We start from the raw sequence: 19,529 nt of genomic DNA, 5'->3' as shown, positions 1-19,529 counted from the left end.
CTGTGTGCAAAACTTTTCTGTGTCTCTCGCTGTGTAACAGTGAACACTCTTTCACACATTTACAGTTTGCTTCAGAATTCCTAATAATGCTTTTTCCTGTGCATTCCGTTGTACCATACCGCTCATTTCCTTGTCTGGCTGTGAATGGCATTAGTGTTAATTAATTCCATCATTAGACACGCACTATTAGGCAGAGAGACACATCAAGTCACAGTTTGCATGTCAGCCAAACAAATCACTCTAATAAGACATGGTTTTTGTGACCTTTCACAAACACAAACTGCATTTATTTACCTGATTTCTTAAAAAAAAAAAAAAAAAAAACTCTGCCAGCAGTAGGTTTGACTGTAAAATGTTCCAAATGCCAGCGAGTTATTTTTGTCCACACACACATTTGTGAAATCTTCTGGAAGGCACCTGGCTGCACTCTTGATGTTTAGCTATCAAGATTTACTACAACCATATTTTACGTGACACCAAATATATCAACGTTCATGAGATATACATGGAAAATCGCATCAAAGGGCTGTTAAGCTAAAGCCACGTCGCTAATAGTGCTCTTCTTTTCTAAATGTTCCTTCTTTTCCGCCCATCGTGTACTTACAGTGCAAGGTATACAGACTGAGGAAGACACGGAAATGGTTTTCTGAAGAATGATGCCACAGCGCCAGTGGAAAATGATTCATTTCATAAGAGTGTTCATGAATCATTGTTTTAGTCATGTGCACTGTATGAAACAATGGATGTGAATTGTTTTGAATGCATGTTGTTGAATGGATTGAATGGGGAAACTTTGCACGTGTACAAATGACTGCAGAGAAGGTTTTTGGTTAAACTGCTGTCTGGAGATAATATATCTCATCAGAATACAATACTTTCTTTAGTTTCTTTGTTAAAGTTTTTTTTTTTGTTCAATAGGCAGCTAGTCTTCCTCTAGTTACTACAAGTCACTACTATCCCTAGAGTCACTAGTACACTATATGGTTTGATTATGATAAAGAAAGCAAGACAATGGTGTTCAGTCCTGTCCTGGTGTTAAGCGTAAATTCCCGAGCACGGTTTTTGTAATATGTTTGTTATGCTGCAAAGCAGGAAGCATGTTGTTTTTAACATCCAGGTGTGTAATAATGATGACTTGCGAGACGAATTTCTATTTACTTCTACCTACAGAGCTGCTAGATGAATAACTGAGTTGCATTTTTCTTCAGTTTACTCTATTATTTACCCCTGTTGCTTTCGGGGAATTGTATTCAGACTGTACTGACACATTATTAGGTTACACGTGTAGTCGTTCTGGTTGCTTGTATTGGTGATGCAGCTTGGAGATCAAGGCTTTCATCACAGCAGGACAGTAAGAGTTGAACTAACCGATCTCTGTTTTTTGAGAAAAAAAAAATGTTAAGGCGTTGTTTAAGCGTTGCAATAAACGACGCAATAAAAAAAAAAAATTCACTCAGTGTGTGCTGCCCAAATCTTATGCATTTTACTGCTACACTTTCAATACGAATAGCTTTACATTCACAGGGAGAATTCACAAGGAACATTATTTTGGATATTAAAACAAATTACCTGTGATGAAAGTTTCACAAGCTTTGTTTTGCCATTGTGCTTGTACTGAAAGGAGGCCTTATGAAAGCCACGCAGCTGTGACCCCCTGATTCAGGCATCCGACTAGAGACGCCATTTCACTTTTTTCAAATTTATATTCCACAGATTTATTCACTTTAGCAAGACTGTTTCCATGCAAGACTACGCAAGCTGTACAGCAGAACAGACAGATGAACATATTTTTGTACAGAATAACAGAATATTAATAGCTTGATAATAATGCTTGGCACATGCTGATGCTGCAAGGCTTGAATCAGTAAAGCAGATGATCTACTAGTTGGTATTAAAGTGGGAGTCCAAAATTAGATGTGAAACATGCAGAAATTTTGTCGAACAGCTTGAAAAATAGTCTGACAGGGTTTTTTTTTTTTTTTTGTGTGAACGTTTTTTCAAAATGCTTGTGTTTGATAATGTGAGGTACTCACTTCTGAGGACATGCATTTCTCTACAGAAGCCTTGAGTTCACAAATGTTGCATGACAATGCTACACAAACTGCACAGAGACACAAAGGTATTCTTAAACCCAATGACAGAATGTTAATTGAATGTTAATGACGCTTGGCAAGATTTTATACTATGTGCCTTTCTCTGTAGGGACACAGTCTCAGTGCGAATTGTCATTATTCAGAGACACTGAACCTACCGTTTGAAGGAAAGAAATTGTGGAATGAATCCAAGATAAACGGCTCTCTAATTACTCTTAAGAATCTACCCATTTACTCTAAATGGGTATTATCATGAGTGGCATAGTGGTGCTGTGGGTAGGGTTGCTGCCTCACTGTTTTAGGGTTCCTGGAGATTGTGTTTTTTGTTTCTTGGGCTATTTTTCTCCATGGTAGGTGGATTTGCTATGCTAAATTGCCCATCGGTGTGAATGGGTGTGTGTGTGTGTGTGTGTGTGCATGGTGCCTTGCGATAGACTTGTATGTTATTCAGGGTGCATTCCCATGTTGTGGAATAAACGGAAGACGACTGGCTGACTGACGGAAAAACGAGGGAAAGAATAAGTGAATGAATGAATACAATATGGAAATAGATCATTTTTAAGCTTTTCGTAATGCAAGCTAAATATCAAGATAGTAAATGTATAAGCTCTTTGTAGCAAAACACATTTTCACCTGTCCTAGTTTCACAAATGTAGCATTTATAGCAAAACAAATTCACACCTGTAGCCATTTTGCAAATGCAGCATTTGTAGCAAAAGCACATTCCCATTTGTCCCGATTTCACAAATTTGGCATGTGAACAGGAGGCTTTCAGCAAGTCCATATATAATAACGCAGTTATACTGACGCGTGTTGCCTAATTATTCGTTTATGGCCTGTGTTTTGATCAATTTGCGAACTCTTCAGGCTTATAATGATATCAGTGTAATGATATTCACTGTAGTAAGCCATGTTCCACCTTTTGGTCATAATACCACCATTGAACTGTTGTTATTTTTGACATGTAAAAAGCTGACATGAATCATATATAAATCCATAATCACGTTTTTAAATATCAGTGGGATTGGAGAAGGCATGAATCTATATAATCTTCTTTTCAAATTATATGAGCCACTGGAAAGCCACCGAAAATGTCAAGCAATAGAGGTCCACTTTTTACTGTGAGATCTGCTTAGACAGAAGTGTTATTTTGTGTGATTTAGAATGTACAAGCAAGTGCCACTTTTCTTTTTAACTGTCACTCCAATAAGCCATGCAATCTATTTGTCAACTGCTGTGCAAGTAGATTTGTTCGAAATACCAGAGCAGTCCGCTGCTGATGAGAAGAATGACGCCCCCTACAGAATCACAGGGCTCATGGAAAGCATATTAATCCTTCCTTGCTCGCTCCGATCAATACAAACGTACAGAATATACAAACTGGGTTGCATTCATCATGCATTAGAGTCAGAGAGAAGCTTTGTCTTTCACAATCAGATAAAAAAATGAGTATAGAATTTAGTTGTTGGATATCTTTGGCTAGCCTAATATTTTAAACAATATTTTATTTATCATGCTATCTACAACAGAGGTTCCCAATGACATATATTCCAATGGGTCTTCGAGTTTGTTAAGGTGGTGGAAATCACAACCTACGACAACTAAAGTTATCAGCACTTTAATGAAGGAACACCTGTACACCTACACATTCATGCAATTATAATCAGACAGTTGTGTGGCGGCAGTGCACTGCATAACATCATCCAGATGTTCACATCAAAAGAAAAATGTCATCTCAGTGTTTTCGACTGTAGAATGATTGCTAATGCCAAATGAGCAATAGTTTGACTGCTGATTCTCTGGGACTTTCACACACAACGGTCTTTAGAGAGGTACTCAGAATGGTGCAATAAAGAAAAAATATCCAGCAGTTCTGCAGAGGGAAATGCCTTGTTGATGAGCGAGGTCAGTGAAGAATGGCCTGACTGGTTCAAGTGGACAGAAAAGCTACAGTAACTACAGTAACAGTGACTCAAGCTCAGATGGTACAATTGTAGTGAGCAGAAAAGTATATCACAATGCAAAATATGTCTACCCTTAGGGTAGATGGGCTACAGCAACAAGAAGAATACATTGTCCAATTCTGCCAGCCAAGAACAGAAAGCTGAGGATGCATTGGGCAGAAGATCATGACAGCTAAAGACTTGAAAATGTAACCTGCTCTGATGAGCCTGAGGCACACAAATAGTAGGGTCAGAATTTGGCACCAACAGCATGAATCCACGGATCCAACATATCTTGAATCAACAGTCCAGGCTGGTGCAGGTGGTGTATTCATTTGGGGAATGTTTTCTTGGCACACTTTGGGCCAATCAATCATCACTTATACCACAATACCACAGACTATCTGAGTATTGTTACTGATCATGTGCATCCCTTCATGACCACAATTTACCATCTTCTAATGGCTGCTTCCAGCATGATAACACACTCATACCTTTCCCAGTCTCTGGATCTGAATCAACACTTTTGCGATGTGGTAGAATGGGAGATTCATCACATGAAAAAATCTGTAAGAATTGCGTGATGCCATCATGTGAACACGGACCAGAATCTTCAAGAAATCTTTTCAGCATTTGAAAAATTTCAGCTTTTTTGACAGCACAGTGAAGCTCTACTTACTTTCCGTATAGTGTTCCTAATAAACTGTCCAGTGAGTGTGTAATATAATATTTTTTGAGCTATTACCCTGTTTGACCGGTCTTTTGTACAGAACGGGGTTTAATCCGAACCTCGATAACTCAAAAAATGTAAATAATGTCATACACATCGATAAAGGATATAAATAATGTCATTGACAAGAGGCCATTTTAATAAAAATGTGTACTGTGAGTGAAACTTTCAGGAATAAAGGCTGCAAGGATATTATTGGACACATGTGAATAATGAGCTTAATATTCGAACGCTATAGAACAGCGCATATTATACTATATATAGTTTATGAAATAAATCTGTACTTAGATTAGATCTGTGGAATTTATTTCACAGTTTTTACAGGATCCCTGGTTGCAAAACCTTTACAAACCCCTGTTCTACAAGGGGGTGTCTTTTTTGTCTAAGAAATCTCATGTCACTTTTCATTTGCGTCATGTAGCCGCAGTGTATATCTCAGCACAAGAGCATGCTGTTTCTGTGTGCAGCCAATGATGCATGTTTGCTGTGTTTATAAATGTCTTTCAGTTCATCTGCTGTGTCATTATCTACCACAACACAGACGCTATAACCGCAGCCCTGACTCCTGACGATTTTTTGTGTGTCACTTCAAGCAGAGTTTAATCTTTGCCAAGACAATGAAGCTCCTTATCTGTCCTCTAAGCATAATGAATGTAAGACTAATTTTCAGCCTGGCCTTTAGATAGTGAGTCTCATTTTCAAGCTGGTACAAGGATGATATATAATTCAAATTCGGAATGTTTCATAGTTTTTTTCTGTTTTCTCTACGCCTTAGCAGCACGTTCTCCAAATTACAAGAGCCTATAATGATTAAAGAAAAAAGTTCCAACAAAAGAGGCTTAGATAATGGACACACTGTCCAGTTGTAGATGAGATTTGTGTTGAATGAATCACAATGCTATACAGTGGAATGTTGAGATTTTGCCAACTTTCCACACTGCAAATACTGTCACTGTCTACACCATTTAAATACAACATACAGGGTTAGCATTTACATTTATTTACGGGGCTGATTTTTTCTCAAAAACGTGCCATTTTCCCTCTAACCTTTCAATGAATTATACACCCCTGCAGATGCACCTGTAGAATAAATCTTATTGACTGATGTTATTTTCTGTTTGGAAGTGATTACTGCCTTCAGGCAAGGACGAGTCCTGCACTGGCCTCAGAGAAGCACCATGTTTTCCCCCCTCTCTCCTGGTAACTGAAGACATGGATGTGAAGTCTTTCCTGAATGCCAGTTAAAGGCAATATGATTGTTCTTGCTAATCCAGGGGAGCACACAAAGTGGCACAGGAGGCTAAGTGATTATATTCAAATGGTTTGTGGAATTCACAGCATGTGGTGTTGATAAAGACAGATGCTAAAGAAAGATACTGTGTGTTTATATCAAGGTGAGGGCCTAATTTTCCCTTTCCTTTTCGCTCGAGGGGGAAACTTGTCCTTATAAAAATATTGTTTCTTTTTTTGGTTGTATTAAATGTAATTATTTATATCATGTCAGTGAAAGGTCCTCATTAGAATAGTGAGGCAAATGTGTATGTGTGTGTGTGTGTGTGTGTGTGTGTGGGTGTGAAGTCTTTCCTTCCTGTCTACAAATGAATGCCAGTTAAAGGCAATATGATTGTGCTTGCTAATCCAGAGGAGCACACAAGTGGCACAGCAGGCTAAGTGATTATATTCAAATGGTCTGTGTAATTCACAGCATGTGGCCATGATAAAGACAGATACTATGCCAGAGCAGTGAGTTTATGTATGCTGATTAATCCTCATGATTAATCTTCCTTTTTCAGGACGAGTTTGAATGTCATCCAGGTGTGTGTGTGTGTGTGTGTGTGTGTGTGTTTATTTATATTTAAGTGAGGGCCAAATTTCCCAATAAGTATAGAAACATTTTAACCTTGTGGGGGCAAACTGGTCCAAAAAATGTTTGTTTGTTGTTTGTATTAAATCTAATAATAATAATAATAATAATAATAATAATAATAACAACACTACTTCAACTACTACTACTAATAATAATGCAACTGGAAGGTCTTCACATGTTTAGTAAGGCAAATGTGTGCATGCATGTGTGTGTGTGTGTGTGTGTGTTTATGTCTAGGAGAGGGCCAAATTTCCCTATAAGTATAGAAACATGTGACATTTTTGCAATGTGGAGGAAACTGGTCCAAAAAATGTTTGTTTGTTGGTTGTATTAAATATAATAATAATAATAATAATAATAATAATAATAATAATAATAATAATAATAATAATAATAATAATAAAAATGCAAATGGAATGTCTTCATATGTGTGTGTGTGTGTGTACTTCCTGTCAAAACTATTAAATGTTTAATACTCTTTTTTGTAGAAGGCTCTGTATTGTAAAAGACTCCCTAATGATTGTAAATTTATTAATTTCTGCCCTACAAAGGCTCTTAAAAGCCCTTCAAAAAGCCATTCCCTGCCAATATACTCATCAGCTTTAATGACCGTTGTGGTCGAATTAAAGCAGCATCAACGTAGAAGTCAACTAAGAACAACTCAAATATAGTTGGGAATGAAAAAATGTTCTGTTTTCTCTGCTGAATGTGAGGTGAGGGGTACTGCTTATGCAGCTTGTGTGTGATCTCACAGATCATGGAGAGATTTTCTTGTGTATTTGATGCAAGTGCCCCTTTTATACACTGAACATCTCATTATCCAACACTGTGAGAGTATCGCTGCTGGCTCTTTCCCTGCTGCATGATTGTGTGCTAGAACTGAAGATGTAAGGTCAAGGATTGCCTCCAGAGTGTCCATAATAGAGCTTCTAGATTATTTTTTATTAAGATATATATATAAAAAAAAATCTCAGACTTGTTTCATGGTCATAGTCTGTATGGTACACATGGTACACAGAGCTTTTCCAGTGGCATAAAAAGAAAATGATTTCCTTTGAGATTTCAGATAAATGATCTGTTTCTTTAAGCTAACATTTCCCCCCTACTCTATAACAGCCTTCCTCCAACTTCTGATGTTATTCACAATGTCAATGTAAAAATCTTAGGCTCTGTAAAACTATTACTGGTGCGTTAATAATACTTCTCAAAAGCTACGGTATTAAACAAAATAAACGCAACGGAGACGCATCGTTTTTCATGAATCCCACAAATCGTCTTTAAATTGTAGTTTGTAGAATAGAGTCCAGTAAAGAAACAAGCTGTGCTCTGGAAAGGAATGGTAATGTGGTTATTTTGAGGCTTTTGCAAGCCTGAATGCCTCCAATTGTCAGACACATGTTGCTCCCTTCTAGGGATGAAGATCACTGTGATTGCATAATTAAACACAGAACTATTGAATGACTTGTGCGATAACTACGGAGTTACTGAATATGAAACATACTGTACCTCTTGGATTCTTTTCTAGACAAATGATGTTATTTGTTATTCTTGATACATCGTGCGTACAGTGATCAAACAGTGGATATAGAAACGTCTACACATGCCCTTAAAATGCAAAAAAAAAAGGAAATCAAGATAAATCATCTCAGATTTTTTTCAGCTTTAATGTAATATATGAGGTAGGAAAGATGAGTGAACGTTGACGGTCTGTGGATATGACCTTACCCAGAGACTGGGAAAAGAGGAAGAACTAAAGAGGCTGGAACACTGAGCCTTGTGGGACACCAGTAGAGAATCTGCATGCAGCAGATATGGATCCCCTCCATGTCACTTGGTATGACTATCCATCACAGTAGGAAGATCCAGTGGCATGGAAAGGCTCAGTAATGGCTGAGAAAACAATTTATGTGGAATGTGTGGCTTTGAAGCCAGACTATTTAGGATCTTGGAGGTTGTCCTTTGTGAGATAGAAAGACAGTTGAGCATTCAGGATTTTAGAAAAAAGAGAGAAGTGATACTGACTGGTAGTTGCTGGTGTCTGAAGGACACGGAGTGGGTTTCTTTAGCGTGTGAAGAACACTCAAATGCAGTTGGTGCATTACCAGATGTTATGGAGTCACAAATGATAGTAGCAATGAAGGGGAGGAGGTTTTGTGAGATGGTCTAGAGCATTGTGGAAGGGATGGGATCCAACAGGCAGATTGCAGGACAAGAGGACTTGCAGGATTTCTTCATTTAAGAGAAAGAGAAGAAGGAGAAGGCTTCTGACTAAGTAGGGGTCAAACAAAACAAGTCAGGAAGGATGGTGAAGAAGCAGCTAGTTGGTTAAGAAGTGAAGAAAAGATGTTGTTTAGCTTGCAAGCATCTTGTGCAGAAGCTTCCAGGATTTCTTGTATAAGATCATCTTTGAGAATTTGAATAGGAGACTGTGGTACAATGTGAGATCCGTATCGAGTTTTGGCTTCCTCCACTTGATTTCTCTCTGCTTAACAAGTCTTAACACATCCGATAGCCAAGGAATAGGGTGAGAACGTTTCCTGGATTTAGAATTTTGAGAATTTATGAGGAGTGAAGAGAGGAAAGGTTTGGAATGATCATGTGCAGGAAGATAGGAAGGGAAAGAAGATTGACTGCAAGTTTGTAGGAGTAGGTGAAAGATATTGATAGCTGATGTTACACATCCTAAAGGCAAAATTCAGCTTGAAGACTGTAGCAAAGTTAGGCAAATAATGTCATGTTGTAATGACGTATTGAATAAAATTAACTAGAGAGGGTAAGAAGGAAAAAGCTGAATTTTGGTGAAGCATCAGCTATTAGTTGAATGTAAGTGATGTCAAGCGCTACCTTTTTTGCTGACTTTTCACTACATTACATACATGTAAATATAAATGGATGTACAGCATATGATGTGAGTATGACAGGTTGTTCTTAAAGAAATTAAATTGTCCAATCATTAGCTGTTGTGGTTTAAGCCTAATATTGTCTTGGTTCCCCTTTTGCTGCCAAAGCAGCCCTGACTCTGGATGGCATGGACTCCACCAGATCCCTGAAGGTGTGCTGTGGTGTCTGGCACCAAGATGTTAGCAACAGATCCTGCTGTCCTGTAAGTCCTGTAAGTTGCAAGGTGAGACCTCCATGTTCGGACTTGTTTGTCCAGCACATCCCACAGATGCTGGATTGGATTGAGATCTGGGGAATTTGGAGGCCATGTCAACACCTCAAACTTGTTGTTGTGCTCATCTAATCATTCCTGAACCATTTTTGCTTTGTGGCACGGTGCATTATCCTGCTGAATACTGTTTCCATGAAAGGGTGTACATGGTCTGCAACAATGCTTAAGTAGGTGATACGTTTCAAAGTTACATCCACATGGATGGCAGGTCCCAAGGTTTCCCAGAACCAGCATTAACTTCCTCAGCAATTTGAGCAACAGTAGCTTGTCTGTTGGATCGGATCAAACGGGCCAGCCTTCGCTCCCCACATGCATCAATGAGCCTTGGCCGCCCATGACCCTGTCACCGGTCCACCACTGTTCCTTCCTTGGACCACTTTTGATAGATACTGACCACTGCAGACCGGGAACACCCCACAAGAGCTGCAGTTTTGGAGATGCTCTGATCCAGTGGTCTAGCCATCACAATTTGTCCTTTGTCAAACTCACTCAAATCCTTATGCTTGTCCATTTTTCCTACTTCTAACACATCAACTTTGAGGACAAAATGTTCACTTGCTGCCTAATATATCCCACCCACTAACAGGTGCCATGATGAGGAGATCATCAGTCTTATTCATTTTACCTCTCAGTGCTCATAATGTCATGCCTGCTCGATGTATATTCCACTGTAATAAGTGGAAAACTTTGCAGTGGCTAACAGCTTGCACTAGCCTGCTATTGATTATTTTCCTATCGCAGCATGCTCCTTAGTGCTTATGAAACAGTTATCAGGTTACACTTATCAGATTCACCTGGAAAGTGAAGTTTCTGGGAAGCCATTGGCTCTGAAAAGAGGTTACAGGTAATATCAGCTATTGTCAGTAATTACACCCTCTTAACATGGAGCCACCTCAGCGCTGAATGTGTGTTCCTATTCAAAAAGAAATTGCATATTTTAATTACAGTATTATTCTTGTTTTCTTATCCTAATCTTATCTGGCCACGCATATGAAGCACTGTTCCAAATAGCACACTGGCTTAATACAGCAAACCTACTCACTGCTTTTAAATGGAACACACTTACTGTCATAAGCACTTTGCCAGATAACGTTTTCTTTGCGAATCAAGTCAAGAGGATAATTACCGAAATGTCACGAGTCACTTGCTGCAGTGCTTACAATTTTCCTGCCCTGGCTTTAAAAAACAAATGGGCAGAGAGAAAGAGAGAGCCTGAGGCTTTTAGTAGCACCTGCTTTCGGCTTGACTCCAGATGTGCAGGTTACTGTGGCAAACACCTGGCAATACAGCAGAAATATAACATAAATACATTTTTTGGAGGGGAAACGAAAGGGAAAAAAAAACATTATAAACAGCAATTTATTAACAACTGTGTGGAATAATTTTCACCGAAATTTGTTTAAAGCTACTTTGTGACAATGTTTATTGTTAAAAGCGCTATACAAATTTGAACAGAATATTTTACTCTCCCTTTTGAGACCAAGTCAGCAGCGTCTGTATTAGCATACATTAAATGCTGCATTCCTATTGACATTCATTCATTTTCAGGAGCTGTCAGAGATCACCAGATGCTCGGATTGAGTACGCTCTGAATGCGACGCAAATCCATCATCAGTAGATCCACTGGCATGATCTTGGAGCAAACCAGAATTCCCAGTGAAAACACATGCTGGGAAAGTCAAATGGGAAAAAGACCACACCTTTGGCTCATCTCTTTCATGTTCTACTACTAGGGACCTCACTGTTCTTTCCCGACTCTATTTAATTTATTATTTATTAAGTTATTAGCTGTATTCCATAGTCTGGTTCAATTTCTGTGCATCGCTGATCTGTATAATGACTTAAAACAGTCAATACATATACTGTATAGCTTGTTAAGTAGCTTTCAGTCATAAAAAGTTCAGACAGGCTCAAACTCACAGACAGTTCATTTTGAGAAGTTAAGTTATGAGTAAGTGGCATCAAAAGAGCTTCCCCAAAACTGTTCACAGAGCTGGAGGAAAGTATAAACAGATATCAAAGTGTTAAGAGAACCATAACCAGCAGTGAAAAGTGTAATTTTGAAATGAAAGAAGCACAGGCACAAAGACACAAACAAATAGTTGAAGAAACATACCAGAAAATAGTGGTGAAGTGCGGGGAAATGCAAATTTGCAAATACCCAAAACAGCAGGAGTCCACATGAAAGTTTTTAGAAGCAAGCGGAATAAAACTCTCAGAAATTTGATTATAAATATCATACTATAACAAATATATATTAACATACACCGATCAGGCATAACATTACGAGCAGTGCTAGGTGAAGTGAATAAGACTGATGATCTCCTCATCATGGCACCTGTTAGTGGGTGGGATATATTAGGCAGCAAGTGAACATTTTGTCCTCGAAGTTGATGTTAGAAGCAGGAAAAATGGACAAGCGTAAGGATTTGAGCGAGTTTGACAAAGACCAAATTGTGATGGCTAGACCACTGGATCAGAGCATCTCCAAAACTGCAGCTCTTGTGGGGTGTTCCCGGTCTGCAGTGGTCAGTATCTATCAAAAATGGTCCAAGGAAGGAGCAGTGGTAAACCGGTGACAGGGTCATGGACGGTCAAGGCTCATTGATGCACGTGAGGAGCGAAGGCTGACCTGTGTGATCCGATCCAACAGACGAGCTACTGTTGCTCAAATTGCTGAAGAAGTTAATGCTGGTTCTGATAGAAAGGTGTCAGAATACACAGTGCATGACGGGTCAGGGCTGTTTTCGCAGCAAAAGGGAGACCAACTCATTTTGGTATTTCTTATAATGCGGAAACATTTATAAAATCCAAGAAAGTAATTTGCACGTTATAGCTGATAACTTTTTTTGGGGGTGGGTGGGTGATTGGGTGGGGAGGTGGGTGCGGGGTAATAGGGGGTTATTTAGCCTAGTAGACCATTCCTCTAAATTCCCAGTTTATTACTGTTCAAAAAATCGCCTAATCCATAAACCAGTTCATCAACATGCCAACCAATTTTCATTTTTAATACGGAACAAATTTAAACAAGGTCTAGTGGTGTGTCCCTGTGGACTGGATTAAGAACTTCTGAAGAAGAAGAAGAAGAAGAAGCTGCCTTTAATTATGTCACATATACATTAGAGCACACTGAATTTCTTTCTTCTTTAGAAGTTGGGGTCAGTGTGCATCAGCCATTTTGTTCTTATTTGGACACAGATTGCTGAATACAGAGCAAAATAAAGGTCTAGTGGTGTGTCACTGTGGATTGGATTAAGAACCTCATACTGAAAGCACAATGAACTTCTACACATACAGAACACTTGTTATCTTCTCAGAGTGGTCAAGTTTATGTAAAGGACATTCTCAAGTCAGCAAAGATGCTTTCTGCCTTTGTATATGAAACCTGAAAATATGAAGACTCCTGAGAACCAACTCCTGAGCAGCTGAACTTCCTGAATTCCACCTCCTTGTAGATTCAGCGTTTGATCTTGTTAGTATTATGCATGGAGGACTTGCTGGTTGGATGCAGACATCTTTTGAGGTGCATGTAGGCGTAGATTGGCAGTAATAAGGACTGTTTGTCACCTCTGGGGACTCCAGCTTTCAAACACATTTCATTTTTTCTTTATCTTCAAAAGAAGAGCTGTGATGACTCCATTTTACTGTTTTTTTTTTTTTTTTTAAGAACGTGTGGTGTAGCGAGGCTATGGTCCACGTAACACACAACACACTAAATGTCAGAATCATAACTCAGACTCTGAAAAATGATTCGTCTTGTTGATCCATTTTATGGATACAGGCCGTTGCCTGTAGCTGGAGAAGCGAACTGACTCCATTTTCTCCCACATGCCGACTTTGTTTGTGTGCTGTTTATGAACCGAGAGCTGTAAACAGAAAGATCTCATCGCCTGCTCAGGTGTTTATTATGAGTTTCAGTTGCTTGGAGGATGCCTCTGAATCTCATTCGTTCCCTTGTGGTTCTGAAGTTATTACTATACTCTGCCTGAATTTTCCTTTGTGTTACACAATGTAATGAACCCTACATCCAACGATTCTTCCACTTATGTACTTTCAGATTTCAATATAGGAAGTGTAATGAATGTGCTGTCTGCCTGCTACAAGTCTGCTCTTATCTCAGGTCTGGCTTTTGTGCTTTTTGTTTGGATTCATGGCATTAATAATATTTTTTTAACATTAAAAAATGGCTCCAGAAAAATTGCAGTTTAGGCTGTTTGGCCAGAACCACACACACACACACACACACACACACATACACACACACACACACACACACACACACACACTGCTTTAAACATGGGTATTGTGGATAAACTGGACTGATGAGTCATTGTAATGTCAGCGCTTCTGCTGTCACTGTGGCTGATCCTTTCAATAAGCTCTTTGTAAACAAAGCCAAATCTCTGTTCAGTTGTATGGCATCCATTATACACGGCACTGGACGTCTGTAATAAACTTTACACACAGCATATTCATATTAGGGAATTTAAGGCTGTGTGTAGAGGGTGTGTATTAGGATTCGATTTTGGCTCTGTTTTACTCAACCCACCTCATTGGTTTTACTAACTGTACCTATTTACATTCAAGGATTACATACAAGTATTATACTTAGAAATGTTTTTGTTACGCATGATAGATACAGTTCCAGTATATCCAGGCTCTCCAGTTTGACGCAGAGCTTGGGTTTGTGTGGATTTTCACATGTTCACCCCATGCCTGTGTTTTTCCTCTCACTTCCTACAAAACATGCTGGTAAGTGGACTGCCAATTCCATATTATCCCTATAGGTGTGAATGTGTGGATTCAGGCTGCCCTGCAATTGACTGGCATCCCACGAAGTGTGTATTCTTGCCTTGCACCTGGTTGTTCACAGGATTGGCTCTGGAAACACAGCAAGACTAGAGCTAGCTGGCTAACTTGTACTGTGTGTGTGTGTGTGTGTGTGTGGTGGCTTTGTAAAGAACAAAAATGACAAGTCCTCATAATTATTTTGTAGTGTCAATGGTCCTCACAATAACTAAACACAATAAAAACACCAAAATTTCAGTGTTACTGAAAGAGGTTACTTTTGGTTACTAGTCTTTTGGTTACTACTTTTGGTTACTAAGTCTAGGGTTAGGTGCAGACAATAAGTCCATCAATTAGATACAGTGATAATTATGTCAAATTATGGCCTCACAAAGAGAGAACAATCAGCTAAATTTGTGAAGTGTGTTCCAGTATGTCTGTGTGTGTGTGTACCGAGGGACTTTTTTAGTGCGTTTCAAACAATAGCAAATAAAACCTCACATCCTCATTCGTAATTCAGAAAGAAAGCATCTTTCAGCAGCTGCTCCTTTGTCAAGAAGCATGCCTCTATTCATCTCTAGACTTTTGACAGATATGGCCGTGTGAGATTCTTGGCTGAAGGGGAAAAAAAAGGTTTTCTCCTGATTTCCTGTCAGCAAGCACATCCATTTCTAACTTATTGATTGGTGTTTATAGATGGTTTGTGGAGCAGAGAAGGTATAGTAGAATTCTAGTAAAATATCTGTCAAAAGAACCTGAAGTACCTTTATACAACAGTTAGTCCTGGTCCACTAATTTGACTGGTTGAGCATTGTACCAAGAATGCTTATATTTCCCGTAACTCAGATGTCTCGGCATGTGTATCACTCTGCTCCTCTTCACCGTCTTCACCATGTAAAATACCACATACTATTTCGAAACACCTGCTAAAGTAGAGTTAGCGACATCGTCGGCAGACAGGGCAAATTATAATTTTTTATATAACATTTTGACTTAAAATATTAAAGCTCATCACTAGATGAAAAGGAAAAAGGGAAACCAGTTTAACTAGAAGAAGCAGTAACAGGAATACCTAAATTAATATGAACTAGCAAGCCAACATGAGTAATCGAAGAGTAATAGATCTATGGGGATCTGATACCTCTAGTGGATCGAATATGAACATATTCTTAATATATTTGGCCAGATTGTGTCAGTCACCTACTCAATATTAATGTCTTGGTTATAGAACTGTTGAATAAAAGCAATATATTGCTTAAATCTATACTTAAGTCAATAGTGATGTAATATCCAGAGGTGAGAGTCTCTATACTTTACCTCTTCAAAACCCAATACAATTTCAAATTCTGATCGGTCATTCTACAGTCTATATATAATATTTAGAAGCCATCAGCAACTCTAATGGATTTGATATTTACAACTGGGCAGTTAATGATGCACAAGGTGTTGGAATCATTTCTTTGAGATTGTGGTCTATGTCAATGGGATTTAGCTGCACTCTTTGTTACCTCACTGCATAGGTGTCTGAGGAAGCAACTGAAGTTCATTGAACTCATTGGCATGTTCATGGAACCAGTTTGAGGTGACTGTGATGTGTCAAATGGCACATTATGCCATTATGTCACCTCACACTGATTGCATGGAACCAGTTTGAGGTGATATAATGACATAATGTGCCATGTGACATTCATAAACAACTCAAACTGGTAACACTGAAAATACGTTCAGTGAACTAAGTGAGGTTTCAGTTTCAGAAGTAGTCACAGGTAAATTTTGTAAAGACTAGGCTGTGGCATTCAAATGATACTCGACTGGCAATAACAGGATGTGTTCATGGATTCATACATTTTCTTCCCCAAATTCTAACCCTACTATTTTCCCAATCCTGAACTGCCAAGTTTCAGTGAACCGTGGCCTCCTGTAGAGTCCTGTTCTTGTCTGACTTGTGTTGTGTGTTCTGAGACGCTTTTCTGTTCAACACAGTTGTCAAGAGTTCTTGATTTGTGTTACCATAGACTTCCTGTCAGACTTCCTGACTTCTCTCATCAACAAGCTATTACCACCTGAAGAACTGAGAAGTTCCAACTGTTCACTGGAGCACCTCATCTAAAATTATACAGTTGTACTTAATACACACGCATGTTTTATGAATACAGATGGAAATTATATGAAACTCTAAACATTTTTAGAGACACAAACTATGGAGTCCATGCACTGGATTTATATTTACATTTATATTTTTTTTTCCATAATACTTTCATAAGGCATGTCTAAACTGATACAAAGTGAAACCTAGTATAACTGCCAAGGCTGCAATGACAAAAAAAAGAGATTCAACCATGACTAATCTGATATATAGCCAAATGCATAACATACTGAGCATACTGTTAGAGTGCTATGAATGCTCTAGGCTTCTCTTATGACTGTTTCAGTGACTCACATTTTATACACAGGGGCCTTTCATTAGAGAAGATAGGTTTCTATTCAGGCATGTTGTGCTTTTTAAAGAGCATGTTTAATTTGTTTGGCTGAGTTCTTCTATCGCTCTTCCTTAACCCTCCCAAATCATGCCCTTAATATGGAGTTCTCATCATATTTCCACTTGAGGATTTACATTTTCAGCAACGACTAAATCTTATGAGCCGATGCTCCCAGGATTCACTGGCATTTCATCATTGTATTTGTCACTAGTAGCTCGAAAGATGAAGCTAATTGGGAAAAATTGGAGCAGAAATTAGGCCTTTCATAAGTGGGGATGAAACACTATTTTGGTCTTACATCACTGCAAAGCTGTTTCAAGTTTCTGCTCCAATGCCGGCTGTATCGCTTGAAATATGTTAATTTTGTCCAATATGCAGTATCCAAGTTCTGAGTAACCGGTCTCTGGAGCGCTACCTTCGTAAAGAATTCAGTTCCACATCTGACACTTTCCAGATACTGGTGTTCAGTAGGAGAATTCATTACACGAGTAGCAATTATTTGGAAATTGTGAAAGAATGTGTCAAATATGTAAAATAATGCACATAAATACTCAGCAGCAAAGGAAGTGACTTGAAGAGGAGGCAAGAAGTTTTTGGGATATCTTAAGGAGAAAAACATATTCCTCATGGTCCCTATGGTTTCCTATCTTAAACATCACCTAAGCCTGGCAGAAAGCACAGGGATGACAAGCATAATGTAGAGAGCGTTATGTTTTATTTAGCAGCACAATTATTTTAAGCTTAATCCAACATGCTGCTCTTAGTTATTTCTCAGTGTAGGTTTTGATGTTTGGCACATCTGGGACAAATTCAATTAACGTGAATTCTTTGCAACCTGAATTCTCAGGACTTACCAGGGATAGGGACAATGAACCGAGCTACACAATGAGCTACACAAAGCAACAAAAATAGAACTCAGTATGTGAGCTAGGCTTTAAGCTACAGTGTCGCTGCTAGTAATTGCAAGGAAGAAGTAAAGAATTGCTAAAGAAACAGGACGCCTTCTGCCAAGTTAGAGTTTTTGAAGTTGTAGGAGGTGAATCTGCCCTTTTCGACTCGCTTTCTGCATTCACAACGTGATCTAAAATGTAACTGTAACACACTGTGTAAAGCAAACAACACTTGATATATAAGACTGCTTTTTAATCACACTAATGCGCTTTTTTGACCCCGCTCTTGTCTTCTTTTTTGCTACTTTGCTCTGACCTTTTTGCTAGTTTTTTTTGAAACTGCCTTTGTCTTACATTTTACATTTGTTTGCTCCACCGATTTCAGATAATGCACTGTGCCTGCATCTGCTGCCTGACACCAGGCTGAGATGAGGAAAATGATAACCGATAGCCGTGCAAAACTAATAGATTCATGATTTATTAGCCAATCGTTGTTGATTACTGTATCAGAATCAGAATCAGGTTTATTGGCCAAGCACTTCTTTTTTTTTACACACAAGGAATGGCTGTTGGTGAGCCTCAAAAGTTGAAAATGAAATAAAGACCACAATATGGAGCGAATGAGACAGATTAGCAACGTAGATAAAGTGTCATAGTGTATAGCAGTATGAAATAACAGTAGTGTACGGTGACTGTACAATACACAATATACACTACAAAATGTGTGGGCAGTGCAAACAGCTATAGTGTACAACATATGGGGATGAAGTGATGAGTAACTGTTCTTACAGTTCTGTATTTTTCGATATAAAATGGAGTGCAATGTTGCATATAATTGTATAGAGACCAAATTTAATTTTTGCTTCTGCAGGATTTGGGACTTGGCTATATTGCAGGCAAAAAAAACAAAAAGTCAGTAAGCCAAATCACTCACAACAGAGGAGAGGAAAGCCCACAAGGATTTCTCTTAAATCTCTTAATGTCCAATCTGGGGCAGGTCCCACAGGAACCTAGTCCTGATGCACACCTCTAATATATGTTTTAGCCCCCCCCCCCCCATACAGTTTTATCAACAGTTATTTTATGAGGAAATCTGAATGGTTATTTCAATTCAAGGAGCAGAATTACATTTTAAATAACCTGTGTGAAAAGATCTGTTGTTCTTGTCTCTTTTATTTATTAACCTGATTTTCATACCGCATACTGACAAGGGCTAACATTTCCTATAAGACACAATTGAGTTGAGTTGTGTTAACCCGCTCTTGGTTTGCTAGCAGGCTAACTGTTACCATGTGCAAAAACTCTTCCTTCTTCATTCCTTAATAGTTTATGCATAAACTGCACAGATTTACAAAAAAATATAAATACAAAACAAAAACATTGCACTATATATATTCCTTCATGTAATTTCACTCTGATAGGGAAATTGATTTTAAGTAATAACTTGAATAGCTAGCTAAGATGTATGCATAATCAGAAAGCTAATATCGTCTTTTTTATTTGCTTCAACTTTTCTGCTAAATCAGCTTGACACCTTGCAATTGAACTTCTGCTCTCTCCTTTATT

This window comes from Hemibagrus wyckioides, linkage group LG16, assembly GCF_019097595.1.
Source record: "Hemibagrus wyckioides isolate EC202008001 linkage group LG16, SWU_Hwy_1.0, whole genome shotgun sequence".
Lineage (NCBI taxonomy): Eukaryota > Metazoa > Chordata > Actinopteri > Siluriformes > Bagridae > Hemibagrus > Hemibagrus wyckioides.
This window is presented reverse-complemented; position numbering follows the sequence as displayed.